The following is a 23,597-nucleotide window of genomic DNA, read 5'->3' as shown; positions in this document are numbered from 1 at the left end:
TAGTCTGATCACCTAGCTAGGGTTTTTTATCATTCCAGTTAATCAGTTAATAAAATATGTAATTGTTCTTGTCAACTAGTAATAAGTAACAAGTATCAGATTGGTTTCGTATTTGGGATTTAACTATGGTATAAACTGTAAAAAAATCATATATTTACGTTTCCAAGCTTGTGAGAAGTATTGGGTGTTGCTGAGAATTTTACACAGAACTTAATGCAACTTTTCTAATTTAATTAAGAGCTTGTTTAATTGAAAAGTAAAAAGTTAGGGTTAATTCAAAGAGTTTGTTTTGGTTAACTAATTAGGTAAAAGATAATATACTAGAGCTTGTTACTTTTTCTCAGCACCAACTTAAATAGAACATATTATGAATAACCAGATATGGGTTGATTGCATGATTAGGAAAGTCGTAGCCGAACTGAAATCGTTTTTATTATTGATTTTCGTTTAATTTATTTTCACTGTGATTTTTAGTTTTTAGTTTAATTCAAAAACCCACTTGAATAACTTATGTTTTATTGACTAGAATGTGTCTCATGCAAAAAGACATTGACCATTAGGCTGTGTCCCTGAGGATTCGACCCGTATTCCCTGTGCTATATTATTAGTGCAACCAACAGTGAAATTTTATTTGCTGAATTTGCCTGCAACAACGTGCTAACACCCATCGTCCAACAGGAGGTCAAGGTTGAGTCGCAAGAAATCACAGGTATGAATTTTGATCTTCCGTTTTATCTAGAATGTATATGTACTTGATAAGTATGGTATCAACATATGGATAGTCATTCGTATAGTTAGCATGTTAGTATTTGTAGTTTTTAATGGGTTAGGTATTCAGCCTTCAGGGTGCTTTGTAAATCAAAAGGTATGTGGATCATTCGTGAAGGGTTGGAAGCTATAATGTTGGAAAAGTTTCTGACGTCTCCATCTAAGGTCCAAGATTTATTTGCGATTGCTGGTTATTATTCAAAGAATTGTCATATGCCATTTTGCATATGAAGATTCGTGTTTAGAGGGTATTTGGATGAACCAGTTTCAGGCTTCGATATGGAAGACACCGACCAATGAGGGAGTAAGCCATAAGTACGGGAGGACTAAGTAATCTGCTTAAAGAATTAACAGACAGATTGATTTTGATGGTTCCAACAATGTTTCGAAGGAAGTTAAAGTGTAAGTTCATTGGATTTATGGTGTTCGAGATTGTTGAGATCTTTTATGGTGGAGAGGATTAATGGATTGATCAGAAATGGGTGCATGGTGATTTGTTGTCAGATTCATGCTTTCGGGGTTGCATATGTGGTCCTTGGCTCAGAAGCTTCTAGAAAAGATCTCGATGTAGCCGTTTATCCCTTATGGAAAAAAATAGAGTTAAGAGGAGCGTGTTTCGCTCAGTGTAAATGTCAATTGAAGGGTTGGTTAGCCCATTGAACCGATCGTTATCATTAGTAAGGGTAGAGCTATTGTTGATTATCTACCTACTTCAGGGTGTGGTGGTGCACTTTCGGATGGGTTTCGTTCAGTGGTTGGGGATGTTTGAGAACTGTTTAGTTGCATTAGTTGGCGGCGAAGTGGGTGCATCGATCTTTTGTCAAGTGTAGAGCAATGGGTATTTTAGACCATGGTTAGAGTGTGAGAGAAACGTTGGCCAGTTTTCTAAAGGGTGGCAGATCTACACGGAATCCAATTTCGTCGAGTTGCTCCAGTAGGGTTGAAAAGGAGTCAATCCAATCTCGGTTCTGATAGCATTCAGTTTAATTATGGAGTTTTCCTTCAAATAGGAAGTTTCGTTCAAGAAGTTAAGAAATTGTAGGATCTGACCGATTATTTAAGATTAGTATATTATTTTGAGAAGTTTTTATGGTTGGAATGTTTATTGATATGGATTGTGATCACAAGCTGGAAATCTTAGGGTTTGGACGCTATGTATCGTGGACATATAGTGGAATTCTTAAAGTCGTTAGGGAGTGGATGATTCCAAGAGGGGGATAACCACTTGGGAGTATCGGAAATATTTTCAAGTGCCTATTAACTTAGAGTTTTGTAACTAAGGAAAAGAGAATAGTTGGTTTATGGTTGTAGTACGAGCAAAGGCTCACGCAAGGAATAGTGTTCAGTGGTCGGTTGTAATAAGGGAATCTGAGATTAATGATTTAGGTTATCTCGTTCGGGGACGTGAAGTAGAGGTAGCGGTGCATTTTAGATCCATGGCTAGGTTCAGGTTGAGGGTTGTGTTAGGACCTCTCTGCCTGTTCTTGTCTGATGAAGGCTCTAGAGTTCGAAGCACAACTCGAACGCCTTATAGGGTTCAGCAGGATCGTGGTTCGACTCATATTAATGTTTTATTAGTTATTCTTGTAGGTGGTTGGCAAGACCATGGCTTGGGTCCATGGCAGTTGTGGAAGTGTTGTAAGATTGTGGGGTAGTTGTAGCGTTCACTAGGCCAACCGGGTGCTGTTCAGGAGTCGTCATGCATGTGATTGGGTGAGGTCAAGAACGGTGAGTAACCATGAGCTTCTCATTCGAATGGTTGGATGTTGTCACGACGTGTCGAGCACCCTCGTGAATTTCACTTATGTGTTGGGCCAGTAGTTATGTTGTGGAGATCCGCATGGTGTAATTCGTTTGGTGTTTGGCATTATTTGGTATTTTGAGCAGTTAGTTTTTGGTAGGATTTTGACTTGTTGGAAAATTCATGGTTGTTTATCATCAGTTACTCGTCGAGTTCCATAGTGGATTTTATTCGTCATTGCAAGATCGGTTTCGATTGGGTTGAGTTGCCAGTGGGAAATTTCATTGTCGGAATCATGGATGAATTTTTAGTTAAATTGTACCCCTAATCGCATGGGAATAGTATGTTGCCAAAGATTTTCTTCCGGATTGACCACTGATACGCTCGGGTAAGCGGTGGGATGGTGATGATTTGGCAGGAAGTCAAGTGTGTACCTGGGAACTTTTAGGTGGTTTTAAACAGATGGTTATCAGCCATTATGTTTGACCCTGGATATTTTGAGTGGATGGATTCCTGATTCGGTGAGGAATAAGTCAGTTCAGTCGCATCTTCGAGATTTTTCCCGGTTTGAGTAGTTCGCTATGAGTGGGGTCTTACAGTTGGGGGTGAGGGAGATAGATGTTGCAGTTGAATGCTTTCAAGTGTTCGGATGGTCACTGACATCATTTGGGGTCTATGTGGTCTCTCGAGTTCGATTTGGATGTGTTGATTATACGAAGAGGTTGGCAGGATTGTATGGATTGTATTAGTGTATTTAATATTCTAACCGAGTCGGAATTCGAGGACGAAATCTAAATTAAGTGGGGGAGAGTTGTAACACCTAGTTTTAGATGTTTTTTTTATCAAGATAGCGGGTCGTAAATGCAACGAGTAAAGGTCTTGGACTTCAATGAAATAGAGCTTAGACCCTATCGGATGATGACAATGTTTGGTTAAGTGTTTAAAGCCCTCGAATTGCATTTGGAAGAAAAGGATAATATGGGAAAAGTTATATATTGGGCTTCTTGCATGGATAATGGTTTTATTTAGACATGTTTTATGCCAAAATACAACTATATAGGATTATGGGGATCGTTAATACCTTTCCGTGCATATAAAGAACGCCGAAAACAGAGTTGAAACGAAGAAGTTATGGATGTTTGAAGTTGAATTGGAAGTTGGTGGGTTTGCCCTATGCAGGGCGTAGAAAGTTACGCAGGGAATAGCCGCTACACAGGGCGTAGATGCTGAATTATGGACGCTGGTTTAACAACCTACGCATGACGTGGGATATGACGCAAGGCATAATTGTGGCAGGTCAAAACCGCAATTCTTCGGTTTTATGCCCTATTTAAGGGCTCTAACTTCTGAGAAACCCTCTCATGACCAACCTCCATCGCCTAAGATCATTCCTTGAGAAACCCTAGCCTACTCTTGCTTGTTTTGAGCCTTTGCATCTTTTATGAGCTTATTTATCCATTGGAAGGTTGAATCTTGAAGAACGAGGTGTTTTTAAAGTTCATGAAAGAAGGATTCAAGTATAGATCCAGCAAGGTTGCTTCATTTTTAGACCATTGTAAGGAAAAAGCTTCTATCTTGCTCAGTGATTTCTTAGATCTTGTTATTAGTCCTTTTTATCATTTTTGGCCCTTTGAGCTAATGTTTTGGGAGTTGAGGCAACTCCAACACTATTTGAGCTATATGGAACACTCTTGGGACTTGTTGGACTTGGAAAGTTGTGCCTTGGTGCTTGTTCTTTAAGCCATGGACATGTTGTTAGCATTTTTGGTCATTTTAGTGCATAAAGTTTAGATCTTGCTTGATGGGAGTGTCTTAATGGGTAAAGTTGGAAACTTTATCCATTAAGACATTGTAAAGGTCCTTATTTGAAAGTTTGAGGGTTTGGCTTTCTACATTAGGAGCTTAATAGAAGTTTTTGGGATCAGGGGCATTACGTAGGGTGTAATCTAATTACGCGTGGCATAGAGCTATTCCGCATGGCGTAATCTGGATGGATGTTGACTTTTGACTTATGGACTGTTGACCGTTTATCGTTGACTGTAACCAAGTTTGACCTTAGGTCAAATGAAGTAATTTGAATCGTAGATTGAGGCTTGGTCCTTATTTGTTGTATAGGTGGCCTGTAGAGCCGGTATTTAGAGCAGTGATCAGTTCAGCTATGTCGTGGGTTAAAGGCACCGATGTCGGCCCACTAGGTTGTTTTATGTATCCTGATATATAGGATGTTGCTATGTTGTAGTGACCTATTAGATTGGTAGATCTATATGACTCCATGTACTTGTTGATTATTATTTATTGGTTGCATATGTCGACATATTTTTGGTTAGGTTGAGGCGGGAGGACAACAAACCCTGAATGGTTGGGTTGAGGTGGTGTAACACCTGTCCCAGGTATTATTCAATTTTATAAGTTTTTAGGGTTTTGTACTGGGACTCGACGAGTTGGGGAGCTCCAACTCGTCGAGTAGAGATCATTATGAGGACGCAAGATTTAAATCCTACTCGACGAGTCGGAAGGCCCCAACTCAACGAGTAGGCGCTGTAAAGAAAAACCCTAATTTTTAGGGTTTGCACCCTATATAATGGACTTAATTCGCCTCTTGTGGCCTCCTTTACCACTTCATTACCCAGATAAGAAACCATAGCCGTTCTTTGCTGTTTCCTTGAGATTGAGAGGCTAAGAGAGAGTTTTTGGTGCACTTAGTTGAAGGAGTTTGAAGATTGAGAAGCTTGGAGCGGGAAGGAGACTGTAGATCCATCATCTACAACGTTTGGACACCCATTTGAAGGTAACAAGCTGTTACCTTGATCATTCTAGCATTAGATCCCCTTTTCTTGGATTTTGGGCAATTTCTAGTATATTGGTGAAGCATTTTGGGGTGTTGGGGTAAGATCTGAAGTTGCAACTTCAGATCTGGACTCCTCTAAGTCCTTGGAGTTATAAAGTTGCTAAATTTACCAAGCTTAGTTATTCTCTTTGGCTAACACCCCTCTTTTAGCTTGGTTTTGGCAATTAAGAGCTTGCATGCACATAAAGTTTGCAACTTTACGTGGAAATTGTGCCTTAGGAGGCTAGATCTACAATCTGGAGCTTTGGAGTAGCTTATAAACGTCTGAACACGAAAAGGACTGAAGGAACTCGTCGAGTCCCTTAGTCGACTCGACGAGTCGGGTAGGGTTTACCAGTTTTCAAGATTCTGAAGGAGTGCAGTGAAGGATTAGAGTTTTGGCCTGCATGAACTTTTGATATTTTGGACATTTGATGAGCTCGGCGAGTCACTTAAGGTGACTCGGCGAGTTGACTCAGGATTCGGTGGAATGGACTCGGGAGGAACTCGACGAGTTGTTGGATACACTAGACGAGTTAAGGTCAACATGGACTATTGACCTTGACTTTGACCAGGGTTGACTTTATGGATGATTATGGTATTTCGGGATTGTGACAAGTTAATCACATGATGATTATAGACAGTTGAGTTGGAGCAGTGCGTGGGATTTATAAGATCTTATCTTGTCAGTTCAGCGTTCGAGAGGTGAGTCTTCTTACCATACCAATGGGTCTAAGGCACCAAGGCCGACCCATTTTATGATATGTGGATTGTCGATTGATTATATGTTATGTTAGTATGACATTTGCATGGAAGACCCCGGGGGGTTCCCGTGGCAGTAGACTGAGACCACATAGGGGTTCTCGTGTCATTTGGTGTAAGACCTTGGAGGGTTTCCATGGCATCCTAGTATATTTGCATGTTTAGTTTGTATGATATTTGCTTTGTAGTGAAGACCATGTGGGGGTTCCCATGACAGTGAGAGAAGACCATGTGGGGGTTCCCATGGCAGGAAGACCATGTGGGGGTTCATATGGCAGGTAGTTAAGACCACATGGGGGTTCCAATGGCACTAGGTGTAAGACCCTGGAGGGTTTCCATGGCTTCCTTATATGATTGTACACATGGCTTATGTGATATGTGTAGCTTTTATAGCAAGTATGATTTGTGTTATGTAGATTGTGTGTGGGGTATGCTCTGGGGGACTCACTAAGCATTAGCTTACAGTTTGTGGATTTGTTTTAGGTACATCTGAGCCCAAGGGCAAGGGCAAGGCTTGATGGCGCGACATGCACTCTCTCTCAGGCGTTTCTATGAGACACTCTGATGATTAGAAATAAAATTGTTATTGTTACGAATTTGAAAACAATTGTATTTGGGATTTCATGGTTTGTGGAAAGTATTTTGGTTAATTAAAAATGAAAATTTTCTTTTGAAAATTGGGTCGTTACAGGTGGTACTGCTTTGAGTGGTAGACCAACAAATCTGGGATGGTTAGGTTGAAGGAATATGCCAACAAGCCCGGGATGGTTAGGTTGATGTAATATGCCAACAAACCCTGGATGGTTGGGTTGAGGCCACGGGCCAACAAACCCTATATGCATGTATTGTAATTTTTATTGTATTATTGTGTGGAATATTTTAGGGAACTCGTTATACTTTGGCTTACAGTTGTGGATTTCAATGTTTCAGGTACTTCAGATGACCGGGGGAAGACGAATGCTTGATCGTACACATCATCCTATGGATTTTTTTGATTTGAGAAATGTTTTAATATTCTGATTTGTTATGATATTTTTGGAAAACAATGGTTGATTGATACATGGTTTTTATAAAAATGACTTTAAAAATCAAAAAGTTTCACTATGGTTTTTGGCATGTTACATAGATGGTCATACACTTGGAAGTAAGTAGTGATTTAAGATTTTCATGGAGTATTAGTAGATTGTCCATGGTGATTGGACATAGTATAAAGACCGTGATTAACACTCATGTGTACTTAATGGATATTTAAGTGTTGGAACAACGCACACTGATGTAGTTCTCACAAAATTTTTTATCGAGAAACATAATTTTAAACACTGATATTGGCCATAATCTAGGTCTTAGATTCATACAAATATCTTGTAAAACAAATGAGTAATTGATCTCTTATTTAAGGACTAAATCTTGATTTGATCAGAGTTCGACACTTGCATTGGATAGCAAACTCTTTGTTGATTATTTAGAAGTATTATAGTTAATGTTATGTCCAAGTGGGAGACTATTAGAAATAGTGTCTAATGTCATAACTATTGGTAATATTTCTCATAATAACATGGTCATCTTAGGTAGCCCTTAAGACCCATTTGAGAAATTAAAAGACAAAAATGATTTAGGAAAAATTAGTTTATTAATCTTTTATCTTTTGATAAATTAATTAGAAGCTAATTTGTAATTAATTAAATGTTAATTAATTATAGGGACTAGATGTTAATTAATTAAAATGTTTAATTAATAGAAACAGTCCAGGGGCAAATTCAACAATAAGGAACCTTCTTTGACATTAAGCAACTAGAAGCCTATAAATAGATATCAAACCCTAGATGCTCCTAACCCTATAATTTTTTGCCCTGATTACCTCTCCCTAATGTGGATGAAAATAAACCCTTCTAGGGTTTATAGTTTTCATTTTTCCTCTCCCGTCTTTTAGGGTTTGTTGCATTATTCAAGTGACGTTCTTAGGTATGATTCCATTAGAGGGATTCTTCTTTAGATATTTGACATCCAAGAAAAGGTGGCAAGAAAAAGATCACATGCTAGAACATATTTGGCCAACAAAAGGTATGTTTTTTTATTTACCTAGTAGTTGTAATAATAGTATGAACAGTAGCATCCTTGTAGGTTTAGTTGAACATTTGACTAGGATAATGTTATATGCTTTCGCTGTTATATGTTCTTAGATAGTATGTTTAAAACCTTTCATAGATTTCACCTCTTTATTCACTAGACTTTCCAAGCATAACACTTATAATTTAACATGTATTAAGATTAGATGAGTTGATGAAAAATGAGACTTGAATTACGTGGAATAATAAAAGGTCATGTTGATGTAGGGGTTTGACTCGATAGGAAGTTGTCCAATCCGTCATGTTTCTTTATAATTGTCATCGATGAAACGACATGACATAAACTAAAATTTCGACGAAATTGAAATTCAAATTTGTGTACATGCTAGTATAAAAACACAATGGTATGTCGTGTTCGAGTTTGTATTCAAAGTAATGACAAAATTGACAAGATTACATGATTGCCGTGTTTTTCGTGTTTGCATGACTAATTAAGAATTATATAAACTAATAGTTATTTGATTTAAGTTTTTCATTTTTGTTGTGTTGACAGTGCTTTTTGTGTTTTAATTGGATTATTTTCGTGTTAATTACAAAACATGACATCGTGTCTTGTTGTTTCCGTGTTATATATATAAAAAAAATCATTATGTTTTTTTGCTAAAAAGTAGACATGTAGGTCCTATTTAAAACCCTCATTTTTCTACTTCTAAATAATTTTATCTTGAAAATAATAAATGTCATTGTATTATGCAAATGATATTCACGTCTAATTCTGAAAAAAGAATATGAAACTATTTTTATTATTCTTTTAAACAATAGCATTTGTGAAATCTATTTTAAAATAAAAATCTGGATCACATAATGGAAAAGTTAATATCCTAAAACAAAAAGAAAATTTTATTTTAATTCTCGCAATACATCTTGAAAAGACAATTCAATCAAGGCCTCACTTTAATGGAAAAAAGATTCTTCACAATATATATTTACTAATTGAAAAGACCATTCAATTTATACAGCATTTTGTTCAAAACTAAAATAAATATACAAAAGTTGAGTTACTCTGCTTTCATTTATAAAGATTGAATATATAATGTTAATGCTTTCATTTATAAAGATTGAATATATAATGTTAATGTATAGACCAATATCCAAAGAAAACGGTATTAATCTATATAAATAACAAATAAAACATAAATAATAATATAAAATAAACAAAAACATCTTTTAAGAATGTTTGTTTAGATATACTCACATCTTTAGGTTGGGCTATACATAACTTAAAACAAGTATCATATCATTATTTTTTTAACTTTAACTCCAAATTAAATATCAATTTCAATGGATATATATAGAGAATGATTATATGGAAAACAAAAAAACCCTAGAAATCATAAAAATACATAAAAAAAAATACTTAGAGATCATAAATATTTTTTTGACATTTTTTACCTAAAAATCGCAGGTTTATTTACAAAATCGCTGAAAAAAAAATAAAAAAAAACCATCTTTTTTTTGGTTTTTTTTTCAAAAAAAATTCAGCGAAAATAAAGAAAAAGCTGCGAAAATTCATAATATAAAATCAAAAAAAGATTTGTGATGTCTAAGTATTTTTTTATTCATTTTTATGATTTTTAGGGTTTTTTTTTTGTTTCTTGTTTTCCATAGAACCTATATATATATATATATATATATATATATATATATATATATATATATATATATATATATATATATATATATAACACACACACATATACATATCATACGGTCCGATCCAGTTTTATACGTTTTGAAAATTTTGAAACCACAAACCAAACCGTTCACTACGGTTTTAAAAGTTTGAAGCATCAAGGAAAATCGTAAAAAAAAATATAAACCGTGAAACTGAGTTGATGTCCAGTTTGACCGATTTCACGGTTTCAAACCGAACCATTAACCCCCCTAATTTATTATTACAAATATTATTGTACTATTGTTCATTTTCCGGCTTCTTGTTGGTAAATGCTTTTATAAGTTTTTTTGCTTTGCTGTTAGAAAAAAAACCTAATTAATTCAAAAAAAAAAATAATCTATAGTATTTATTAAAAATATAAAGGAAAAAATATAAACAATAAAGACAAGTCATCGAGTTAGGGGTGAATAGGGGTCCCGTCCAGCGGTGAACCAAGTCAAAATAGGGGCCTACGGATGCAACAAGCGGCTGTCTCCTGCACATGGGACAGTGACGTCATTTTTGTACGATCCACGTGGGCTTACCTGACACACACGATTTAAACCTCAACACTCAATTCAACTACTGTCATATAAATCCAAAAACCTTAATAATTCTCTCACGCCCCCTCCCCTAGAAAATATAATATAAATAAATTAAATCACTCTTTAATTTAAATTGATTCTTTTCCATATTATACAAAAAAAATTATTATTTATTATATTAAAATTGTTATATTATATTATATCCAATATCCAATTACGTATAAAAGTAGATATATTAGTGTACTAAAAATAAGCAACAAATGAGTCAAAACAATTTGAAGTTAAATTAAAAAGATAAATTGAAAAAATAAAATGCACACGCCACAATTAAATGCAGCCAATTAGTGACTGACACACACTACCTATATGACATCATCTGCGGCTCACTCCGTCTTGTGCGGTCCCTACAGTTATTATGCGCTCATGTTTTCTTACGTGGAAACTCTGTTTACTACTTTACTTACTTTCTTAAATTAAATAATAGATTTTTTCATTTTATTATTAATTTAATAGCGTATTACATAAACATCCAGAATTACAAGTTTGGTATATTTTTTAATTTCCTTACACAAGTGATCCTTTTGGTTCTTAAACTCTCATGGTTTTGGTCCCTTTGACGAAAATTGTTAAAACCAAGTAAAAAATAACAAATTTATCCATATTTTAAGCTTTTATCCTCATATTAACATCCGCAGAAATAAAGAACAAACGTTATAACTTGTAGCAAAAATTGACACGACACGAATCCCGACACGAAATAAACGGGTTTGTGTAAGATATTTCAACTTGTTTAAATAAACGGATTGACACGACACGACACGAAAATTAAATAGGTAAGGTTAGGGTTGAAAATTTAAACTCGAAAATGACCCGTTTATAAATAAACTAGAAATATACAAAACCAAAACAATAATTAAAAGAAAACATTTGACTGAGTCATTTTGTAATGTTGAAATGACTTAGCCGTTTAGATCAAGACTTCATTTTCAGTTTTTCCATTCTCTCCAAATTGGATAAGGCACCCGAATATCTCCACTACGCAACCCGGATACACTTTGGATGCAGAAACCCCGTTTTCGTTGGCGATAGAAATCCGCAATGGATCTTCCAATTCTCGGTATACAAAACGAAATATAATAATTCCTGAATAATAATTAGAAAGCGCGAGGAAAATCCCGAACCCTATATGGGTATGTCAGAAACCTTTCCATCATTACAATTTCCAACCATTCACGAATGGTCCTCATACCTTATGAATCACAAAACACCCCGTATTACGCCCGTAGATCCGGGCTAGTCAATTTAGAGACGTTAAGCGTCAAAAATGACTTTTTGATAGAAGATTGTTTAGAATAAATAATCTTAACCAAGTTGTAGTATATGTCACAAGGTTTCCGTACATATAAAGAAAGCTGAAATCTGAGTTATAACGAAGAAGTTATGACCTGTCGAAGTTTCGCAACATAATCGGCACGACGCTGTAGGACGTAAATAGTGAATTTACGATAGAGCGATATTTAGTCTTAGTGATCTAAACGAAAGTCGTATAATACGTTAAACCGAGAGCGTGCATAAAAAGAACGTCTAAATCTGACTTCGTATGAGGAAGTTATGATTTTTCGAAGTTCCAACTTAGCAATATGCAGCCCAAAGTTCGAATATGAGATCAAGTGGTTTCTAGCCAAAACAATCTAAACCAGAATCGAAGATCTCGTCGATAGTAGTCCAACGGTAAAAAGACAGACGAAAACGGACGTCAGATGAAGGAGTTGTGAATTCCTAACGGAGTTTTCCTGTCCCGGCCTACTAAAAATAATATAATAAAAGTTAAAGTCAAAATTAGCCGACGGAGTCTAAACGAGAGTTATAGAGCATAATCTCACCTACGTGTGCATATAAAGAACGTTGAAAACGGAGCTCGTATGTGAAAGATATGATTTTCTGAAGTTCGGGGCACAAACCCCGACACTGTGTCAAAATTCACGACGTGAACACGGTGTTCACGACGTGAACTCAGAAGTGACGTCTTCCAGAGCAAGTGGACTGCTGACGAACACAATGACCTATGCCTGACTGAACTCACGACGTGAATTTTTGAGATTCACGACGTGAATCCAGAAAATCAGCCCTATAAATAGAAATCGAAGGGCAGCCGATTTTGGTTGCTACTTTCTTACTCTCTCACTCCCGATACCCTCTCTAGCCATATTTTAACCCCCCGAAGTCCTGGTATCATCCCCGATACCCGAAGCAAGTCCCGACGCTCCGAAGATCCCGAGAAGAAAAGAGTTTCAAGCCGAAGCTCTGCCCGCGAGAAGCCTGGTGTGTGAAGATATCCTAGTTACATCAAAAGAATAGTACTTGAAGAGCCGTAGTGTTGTCCGAGCATCGTCTAATCAAGTGAGTGTGTAGTTGCTTTCTTCTAACACATAGATATGAAGTATTTGCTATGAAATACGTGTTATGTGTTTATACGTTGTTTGTTTACTTGAGATGGATGTTGAATGAACGTTTTATACAGATTTTTAAAAGGTTTAAACTATATATGTAATTTATATCTACAAATATGTTGGGTAGAACATGGGTAGACGAAATAGTTGGTGTGTGATGAAAGATGAGTTTGAGGTAGAGACGAAAGATGATATAGATCATGAGATGAGGGTGACAGGTGAAAAATGAGTGAAACCTTTTTCCCAAACGATGGCCCCGTCATTCAGCAGAGTACGGATGACAACCACGTACTATTCTAGACAGTCCTGTGGAACACTAGCAGGCTCGCAACCTGTAGGTGTTGTGGACTTGATGTTCACCGGTGTACTCTAAAAACCCTGGCAGCTATGGACTTAGTGCCTTATATAAATACGATGGTAGCTATGGATTTAGTATTGTGTAGATGAACCTTGGTAGCTATGGATTTAGTACTGTGTAGATGAACCTTGGTAGCTATGGATTTAGTACTGTGTAGATGAACCTCGGGCAGCAATGGACTTTGTGCCAATTCCTTAGGTCAATCCTTAGGAACGAATAAATGAAGGATAGTTGATTCTTAGGGTAAAACCTTAAGAAATAAAGAAGATAATGGGGATGGGTAATTGGGTTGATTGTTTGATGATTGAATATAATAATTATATTATTGTTGGTCGAAAACCCTATATGCTCACCAGGCTCCCAAACCTAACCCACTCAGTTTTTCTTTGTATTACAGGTAGTGGCACCAGAGCGTAAGTTGGATGACTTATCAAGATATTTTGGATTATAGGCCAGTAGTTGTAAATAACTGTTGTAAAGCTTATAATGTGCTGTTTATGCTTTTGGTCTGTATCGGAACATGATATCCTGAGATTTTTGTTATATAATGCAAAATACATTTCTTTAAAGAAATGCTTTGATAAATTCTTATCACACTTTGTTTTGGGAACAAATTCCGCAACAGTTTTCTTTAAACGATTACTCTGATTTTAAAACAAAGCATAAACAAACCGGTCTTTTCTGGCCGTGAAATTGGGGATGTCACACCCCGACATCCGAATCACTGACCCATTACGGCCTAAAGATGCTAGCATAAAAGTTCTAAAAAGCTACTACACGAATAACTATCTATTCGAAATTGAACGGAAGATCAAAATTTCATAATTGTGCCTTCTTGCGTTTCAACCTTGACCTCCAGTCGGATGGTGGACATATGGGTTTGCACTCCCTCCGCTACCCATGTAGGATAGTCGGGTTTGAGATGACCCAGCTGGTAATAGTGGAAACACATTCGATCCTTCTTGCAGTTGCGAAATACATGCCCTCTCTTTCCATACTTATAGCATTTGAACTTGTGACAAGCAAACCCGTGGGTTCCCCCATACTTCTCGTAGATATCATAACTCCTTTGACTTCTAGTGCCCATGTTAGCAGCCTTGAACTCTTTATCCATTGCTGAAAGAGCCCTCCTTATCTTTCCGAGTCGTGTCCCCACATCAAGATCTCCCCCCGTAGTCATCTCAGCAGTCCCTTCTACGGGCTACAAGGTTGCAGTTCGCTCCTCGAGCTTGGAAATTAGTCTGCTAGTGACCCGATCCATGATACCCGATAATTCTTCTACAATATCTGTGAAACCTCAACGGCAATCATCTCTCGCATCTAATCAGTCACCTCAGCCTATCATGGCCATCAGCTCCACATCCCCTTGTGAACTCCATACTGAAAACGAACCAAAAGGATCAGAAATGCCACAATACACATTGCTACAACCACACGACGAGACTACCCGTCGGTGTTGTGACTTCCTTGCTACACGTATGGGTCATGTGCTTTCAATAGTACGGGCCTATACTACCTTCCACACATACTTGTATTTGTCTCAACGATCATCACAACCACCAAAAACTAATACAACAACGAAGATACGCATACATCTGATCTTACTCTCTCGAGAGTGGCTAAACACATTCCTCCTCAGGCAGACTGTTCACACACATACTCATTCATAATGATACTCCCAACACTTGCTAAAAAGCACATAATGAGTACTACGTACTCCCTAGGCTATCCTAGGATCCATACCTCACCCTGCTATCAACTACCAAACGACCCCTATCGGTGAAAGTTAACTACCACATAAATACAATCACATGCAACATAACTTAAATAATCTTAAAATAAAAGATCTGACCCAACAACGGGTGGACTCAGACAAGAGTTGTGCAGTAGGACCAAATCCTTTACCCTAAAATTATTTAACCCATGCAACATGTGACTTAATGTATTCAATTAGTAGTTAGTTCACACCTGAAATATTCATAAAACAATCAGCACGAAAACTCTATAGGAAATAAGGCCTCATGTAATCAGACAATTCTATCATGTAATTCCTGAATATCCCTGACCTATCGCTAGCATGTTGTTCTAATATATCATAATATCATATAATAATGATCATACACATCACATCCTATCTTGGTTACTTTTGAAAACAATTTTGGAAACGACTTTTGAAAACCATTTGGAATTTGTTTTGGAAATTATTTTGGAAACTTTTACAGATCCTTAGTTTGAGTCTGGATTCACACGAATGCTCATCTAATTATCTCAAACCATGGCTCTGATACCAACTTGTAACACCTCAAAAATCACAACCAATTTAAACTTTTAAAATCAACCCATTTACTAATAAAATTGTTTACAAAACCATTGTTCTCATAACATTGTTCAAAACAGAGTTTTCCAAGATTAATAACATAAAATTAGGATGTGTATGTAACACCCGGTTTCAGATTGGCCTTATTAATTGGGGTTGCGACTCAATCATTAGTTGTCATGGGGATTAGAGCTTTGGGAAAAGAAGGATTTAGCCCATTTCGGATGAAGTTGCTATGATTCAAGTGACCCTGTATTCGATTGTGTCTTCGGGAGCCAAGGGTATGACTGTAAATTGATATATCGGCCTGTTATGCATTTTCGGCCTTATTCGGAAGATTTTAAGGTTCGGGTGTGATGCTAGGAGCGTAGGGCTTCTCGCCACCTTTCCGTGGATATAAAGTTCGTCGGAAACGGACCTAGAATGGAAGAGTTATAACACTTTGAAGTTATTGTCAATTTTAGTCCCTAATGGAGTTTTGTGACAAAGGCAGCCCATGGATGCATGGAATGCATGCGTGTGTTTAGTTGGGTACGCCCAACGTATAAGGACATATGGTCGCGAGTGCGGAGAGGCGTACGCCCAGCGTACGTTCAGAGTGCCCAAAACCCTAATTCCTCTACTTATGCCCTATTTAAGCCACATTATATCCTTCCCTAGGTCATTTCAGATCAGCCTCCACCCCTTTTTCATGACCATGAAACCCTAAATGACCTTGGATTAAGCTTGGAACTTGAAAGAAGACTTTTGTGTGTGTGTGTGCAAGAAGAGAATGTGGTGTTCAAGTGTTGATCTTGGAAGGGAGCTTGTAGATCCAGAAAGTTCTCATATTTTTCAACCCATTGGAGGTAAAAAGCTCTGATCTTGACCTTCCATTTCATAGATCCTCTTTTGGGTTGGTTTTGGCCATTTTTAGCCTTTTGCTTGGTCTTGGTGAGCTAGGGTCGTTTTGGGAACTCAAACTTGTAGATCTGGACATTCTAAGGCCCCCTTTTTCATAAAGGTGCAAGCTTTGTGAAGTGTTTGAACCCAAGCATGAGTTAAGATCATCTATTAAGCTCTTCTGAGCTCTAGAGTCCCATTAAGCCATGCATGTTAGTAAAGTTGCCAACTTTACTTGAAAAGTCACCTATAGGAGTCAGACTGGAGAGTTGGGGCAAGGGATGAAGTGATTAAGTGCTTATTTGGAGAAGGTTTGACTTCAGAGGAGTACGTCGGGCGTACGTCTGGTACATTGCGTCTACTGGCCCAAAGTGGTGTACATTGGGCATACCATCTGGGTACGCAGGGCGTACTCGGCCTGCTTGACTCACTTTGTTTTGTTGACCTTTTTGGGGCTTGGACCATGGACCAGGAGTTGGATAGGGTAGCCCATTTAGTATTTCAGGCCTTTGGAGATTGGTCCTTCTTGGGTTAGGTCCAAGATAGATTTGGGCCTTATTGGGCCTTGTGGGCCATTTTGGGTTTGGGCTATTATTTGGGTTGTGGATTGTTGGACCAGTTAAGGATGTATGTCTGGACTGGAAATAAGTTATTGGGCTTAGGATAGGCCCATGTAAAGGGTTGGGCCCAATTTGGAAAATTTGGCCATTAGTGGGCCATTGGTGGACCTTTATGGATTTTGGAGCTTTGGGCTTGATTGGTTTAGACTTGGTCCATTAATGGGCCTTCATCGATTAGATGATTGTCTTTGAGGAGTTATTCTTCACCGAGTTTGAAGAATTGCTCTAAGGATGGTTTTAGTAGATTGGGATAGGCCGATAAAAGAACAGAGTTGGAAGGGTTGTGAGTGTTCGACTAGTAGTTGAGGGATTGACAGAGAGTTGTTTCCGGTTGTTTCAGCACGGGCGAGCTGTCAGGAAGCCAGGTTATGATGGGAAATAAGGCCTCATGTAATTAGACAATTCTATCATGTAATTCCTGAAGATCACTAGCCTATCGCTAGCATGTTGTTCTAATATATCATAATATCAAATAACAGTGATCATACACATCACATCCTATCTTGGTTACTTTTGAAAACAATTTTGGAAACGACTTTTGAAAACCATTTGGAATTTGTTTTGGAAATTATTTTGGAAACTTTTACAGATCCTTAGTTTGAGTTTGGATTCACACGAATGCTCATCCAATCATCTCAAACCAGGGCTCTGATACCAACTTGTAACACCTCAAAAATCACAACCAATTTAAACTTTTCAAATCAACCAATTTACTAATAAAAGTGTTTACAAAACCATTGTTCTCATAACATTGTTCAAAACAGAGTTTTCCAAGATCAATAACATAAAATCAGGATGTGTATGTAACACCCGGTTTCAGATTGGCCTTATTAATTGGGGCTGCGACTCAATCATTAGTTGTCATGGGGATTAGAGCTTTGGGAAAGGAAGGATTTAGCCCATTTCGGATGAAGTTGCTATGATTCAAGTGACCCTGTATTCGATTTTGTCTTCGGGAGCCAAGGGTATGACTGTAAAGTGATATATCGGCCTGTTATGCATTTTAGGCCTTATTCGGAAGGTTTTAAGGCTCGGGTTTGATGCTAGGAGCGTAGGGCTTCTCGCCACCTTTTCGTGGATATAAAGTTCGTCGGAAACGAACCTAGAATGGAAGAGTTATAACACTTCGAAGTTATTGTCAATTTTAGTCCCTATTGGAGTTTTGTGACAAAGGCAGCCCATGGATGCATGGAATGCATGTGTGTGTTTAGCTGGGTACGCCCAACGTATAAGGACATATGGTCGCGAGTGCGGAGAAGCGTACGCCCAACATACGTTCAGAGTGCCCAAAACCCTAATTCCTCTACTTGTGCCCTATATAAGCCACATTATATCCTTCCCTAGGTCATTTCAGATCAGCCTCCACCCCTTTTTCACGACCATGAAACCCTAAATGACCTTGGATGAAGCTTGGAACTTGAAAGAAGACTTTTGTGTGTGTGTGTGCAAGAAGAGAAGGTGGTGTTCAAGTGTTGATCTTGGAAGGGAGCTTGTAGATTCAAAAAGTTCTCATATTTGTCAACCCATTGGAGGTAAAAATCTCTGATCTTGACCTTCCATTTCATAGATCCTCTTTTAGGTTGGTTTTGGTCATTTTTAGCCTTTTGCTTGGTCTTGGTGAGATAGGGTCGTTTTGGGGACTCAAACTTGTAGATCTGGACATTATAAGGTCCCCTCTCTCATAAAGATGCAAGCTTTGTGAAGTGTTTGAACCCAAACATGAGTTAAGATCATCTATTAAGCTCTTTTGAGCTCTAGAGTCCCATTAAGCCATGCATGTTAGTAAAGTTGCTAACTTTACTTGAAAAGTCACCTATAGGACTCAGACTGGAGAGTTGGAGCAAGGTATGAAGTGATTAAGTGCTTATTTGGAGAAGGTTGGTCTTCAGAGGAGTACGTCGGGCGTACGTCTGGTACGCTGCGTGTACTGGCCCAAAGTGGTGTACGATGGGCGTACCATCTGGGTACGCAGGGCGTACTCGGCCTGGTTGACTCACTTTGTTTTGTTGACCTTTTTGGGCCTTGGATCATGGAACATGAGTTGGGTAGGGTAGCCCATTTAGTATTTTAGGCCTTTTTGGAGATTGGGCCTTCTTGGGTTAGGTCCAAGCTAGATTTGGGCCTTATTGGGCCTTGTGGGCCATTTTGGGTTTGGGCTATTATTTGGGTTGTGGATTGTTGGACCAGTTAAGGATGTATGTTTGGACTAGAAATAAATTATTGGGCTTAGGGAGAGGCCCATGTAAAGGGTTGGGCCCAATTTGGAAAATTGGGCCATTAGTGGGCCATTGTGGACCTTTATGGATTTTGGAGCTTTGGGCTTGATTGGTTTAGACTTGGGCCATTAATGGGCCTTCATGGATTATATAGTATGGACCTCGATGGGTCGGGGGTGAAACAGTCATTTCAACCCAAGTATGGATTATGGATCATGGTTTAGGACCCAATTGCTAATCGGGTGATATTGTGATATTGATAACTCAAGGAGTCGCCAGGGCAGCAGTAAGGATTTCTAGCAGTGGACTTCAGCAGTATGAGGTGAGTTACCTTCCAGTAGAAGTGGGTCTAAGGCCACAATGTCGGCCCACTAGTAGGAGTTGATTGATTAGATGATTGTCTTTGTGATAATTGTCTGGCATGTTATGTTATGATTTATGTGCTAGCATGGTATGATGTTATGTGATAGTGACAGTAGGGAATAGTCCCGTATTCGGTCGATAGGGCTGAAGGGGTAGGCCATCACCCTAATATGCTAGGCAGTATATGTATATGTTTATATGCTAGTACTTATGTGGTAGTGGTAGGGGTGAAATAGTCCCCATTATCCGGTTGAAATAGACCGAAGGGGAGGCCAGCACCCAGATATGCTAGGCAGTTATCCGGTTGAAATAGACCGAAGGGGAGGCCAACACCCAGATATGCTAGGTAGCTATCCGGTTCAAAATAGACTGAAGGGGAGGCCAGCACCCAGATATGCTTGGCAGTATCCGGTCGGTAGGACCGAAGGGGTAGGTCGGGCACCTGGATATGCCTGACAGTATGTGTATTGTATGGTATGTGGTATGATAGGGAACTCAATAAGCTTCGTGCTTACGGTTTACAGTTTTGGTTTCAGGTGCATTGTTTTCAAAGGAAAGGAGTCGGATCGATCGCAACGCATTACACTATGTTTTCCGCACATGACATCTGTGGGATTACACTATGATATGGTTTGATGATAATATGATTTGATTATTGACACTTTGGTTTTGACATGAGATATTATTATGAATGTTTTATACTATTGGTTTTATATAATAACTTAATTAAAATGAAATTTTTGGTCTTGAATTTTGGGATGTTACAGTGTGCGATCACGCCTTCGCCTTCCCACGATCCTCGGAAGTACCTGAAACAATAACCAAAACTGTAAGCTAACGCTTAGTGAGTTTCCCCAAAGTACCACCACACAAAACACATATCATAAACGAACAAGCATGCTAGGTCCAATCAGTCATCGGATTGGAATACCCATGGGTCCACAGCCATCAGACTGGATTACCCCCTCCTGGATCAATCAGTCATCGAACTGGAATGCCAATATACCACAGGTTCACTCAGTCATCGGACTGGAATACCAATATACAACGCGCCTACTCAGTCATCGGACTGGAATACCCTTGGGTCCACTCAATCATCGGACTGGAATACCCTCGGTCTGTTGACTCATGCACAAAGCAATAAAGTATCGACCCAACACAATATGTCGACATATAACATATAACAAACATAATCAACATGCAGATAATTATGCAGTCACAAATCACAGGTAATCCTATAGATCTATCAGTTTACGCATATCAACAACTAGCATATAATCATACAGATCTATCCCATACTCAACATATCAATGTACAGCAGGATATCGATATAATAGGCCAGCCTTGGTGCCTTCGACCCATAAGTACACGAGGAAAACTCACCTCATAGTCTGACAAAAAGTTGAATAAGCAACTGCTCCAAATACTGACTCTACAGGTCACCTATTCAACCGATAGATACCAAGGCTCAACTATAGCTTAAATACCCAAAATACCCTTAAGTCAAACTTGGTTAATCTTTGTCAAATTTAAAGTCAAAGTCAATGCGTCAAGAAAAGTCAACCCAGACCGAGTACGCCTCGCATACTACTCACGATCCAGATCGGGCTCCCTTATGCATACGCCCGACGTACAACAAGCTACGCCCAACGTACGTAATGGCTTAATAACTTCATTTTGAGGGCTTAACTCCTTAAGTCACTACGTCAAAATTTCAGTCTTAGCCCCCAAATGGCATCCCAAACCATAATGTTTCCAATTTTATGGTTCTACATGTCTAGATCAATCCCACCAACAAAACCCTAACTTATCTTAACCACTAAAGCTCTTAATGGCTTGCATGAAGGAATCTCAGGGGCCAAGATCATATTTTTATGACTCGAGACATGGAAACACGTCCAAAAGGATAGCTCAAACATTATATAACATGCCATGCACAAGAAGGACATATTTGGGGACAAAAATCTCATATTATCATCATGTTAGCTAGATCTAGTAACTTAATCATCAAGGTGGGAACTTTTTACCTTCTAGAGATGGAGAATGATGCAAAACTTCCAGATCCAAGCTTGCTGCTAGCTTCTAAGGTTCACCACCACCTTCTTCCTCCTTTGGAGCACACAAAAACAAACTCAAAGGTCTCAAAATGCAATAAAGGGGGCTAGGGTTTGCAAGGAAACATCTCAAATTATGGAGGCTAGGAATGGGGTGAAGAAATGGGACATAAGGATCAGTAAATAGGGTCCAAACCCTTAAGATTAGGGTTTCCATCCAGACAGAGTATGCCCAGCGTACTCAAAATGACGTCGTTTCCATTAAGAAACCTTACGCCCCGCGTACCATGTTGGTACGCCCAGCGTACGTGTGTTTCGCCCATAAGTTACAATAATGCCACTATGGGCCATTTTGCAAACAAAACTCATTCCAAGGGTCAAAATGAAATATTTCCTCATACTAGTGTTAAATTTAGGAATGCCTCATCATTGTGATGTTACAGCGGGGCCCGATACCAGGCGGGTCTAATGAATGTGATGAGGCGAGGCCCATCTCATATTATTGACAGATCTGTTCCGAGCAGGGTTAGATGTCGGGCGGGGCTCGATGGGTGTTGGGCAAGGCCAAGTGTATGTTTGATATGTATGGTATGAGGTATCTTGGGGAACTCACTAAGCTTCGTGATTATGGTTTTTAGTTTATGTTTCAGGTACTTCCGGATCGAAGGGGAAGAGCTCGGGATGAATCGCACCCATCATATTGTTCCGCATTTTATTTGACTCGGATGTATTTGGATGATTAATGACATACTCTGATTTCCTCATAGTTTTATGAAAATGTTTTGAATGATGGTTTTATCATTATAAAAATGAAATTTTTGGTCTCAAATGTTGGTACGGTACAAGATGTCCAAGGGAAGAATGTCCTGACCAATTTCTATGTATGTTACAATATTCACCATAACCCTTTTCTTCTTCTATATAATAATCTCTGTTCCAACATTAACTTTGCATTTTCAACAGGGAATGGACTTTACCACAGATAAACTGAGGTCTCTGATCAGGAAATGGCAATATTTGATTGAAGCACATTTTAATGTGAAGACAAATGACAGCTACACATTGAGAATGTTCTGCATTGGGTTCACGAAGAAGAGGGCAAACCAGGTTAAGAGAACTTGTTATGCATAATCTAGCCAAATTCGCCAGGTGTGTTTATAGTTTCACATATAAGATTGAAGTATTTCATTAAGATTAAAGTTCTTGATTGCTGATTTTAGTATTTATTTGATATTGTTAGATTCAAAGGAAGATGAGGGAGATCATGATCACTCAAGATCAGTCTTGTGATCTTAAGGAGTTGGTTCTAAAGTTCATTCCTGAATCTATTGGAAGATAAATTGAGAAGGAAACTTCTAGCATTTACCCTTTGCAGAATGTTTTCATCCGTAAAGTTCAGATTTTGAAGGCACCCAAGTTTGATCTTGGCAAGTTGATGGAAGTAAGTTATTGTTTTTACTTCATAAATTGAGGGTATTTTTGGAATTTTATGTTTTGTTATTGACTTGTGTTTTGATATGTAGGTTCATGGGGATTACTATGAGGATGTTGGTGTTAAGGTGGAGAGTCATGCTAATGAGCCTATTGTTGAAGCAACTGAAGTTATTGGTGCTTGAATGGTGAATATTGTAACAAAAACATATGAGAGAAATATCAAAGTCAAAGTCAAGGTCAGCTCCCACTCAACCCCAAATCGTCGAGTTATCTCCTAACTCGGTGGTCAACCGAGTCAACTCGTCGAGTCCCTTCCTAGACTCGTCGAGTTCTTCATGTTATAGCATCGGGAAACAACATATTAACTCATCGAGTCCTTCCTTGGACTCGTTGAGTTCTTCAGTTTCCGAGTCCTAATCTTGCCCAACTCACTAAGTCATCTCCTAGACTCAACGGTTCCACTCAAACCATAAATGGGGT

At 38.4% G+C, this 23,597-nt stretch overlaps 1 pseudogene; it reads left to right on the top strand.

Moving 5' to 3' along the window:
* The first annotated feature begins 22,492 nt into the window (after window positions 1–22,492).
* LOC145126576 (small ribosomal subunit protein eS1-like) lies at window positions 22,493–23,299 on the top strand (annotated as a pseudogene).
* Window positions 23,300–23,597: the final 298 nt, after the last annotated feature.

Source organism: Lactuca virosa, chromosome 7, assembly GCF_052849685.1.
Source record: "Lactuca virosa cultivar CGN04683 chromosome 7, Lactuca_virosa_CGN04683_v6, whole genome shotgun sequence".
NCBI classification, from domain to species: Eukaryota; Viridiplantae; Streptophyta; class Magnoliopsida; order Asterales; family Asteraceae; genus Lactuca; species Lactuca virosa.
The sequence above is the reverse complement of the archived record's forward strand: the minus strand, read 5'-3'. Positions and strand labels throughout refer to the sequence as shown.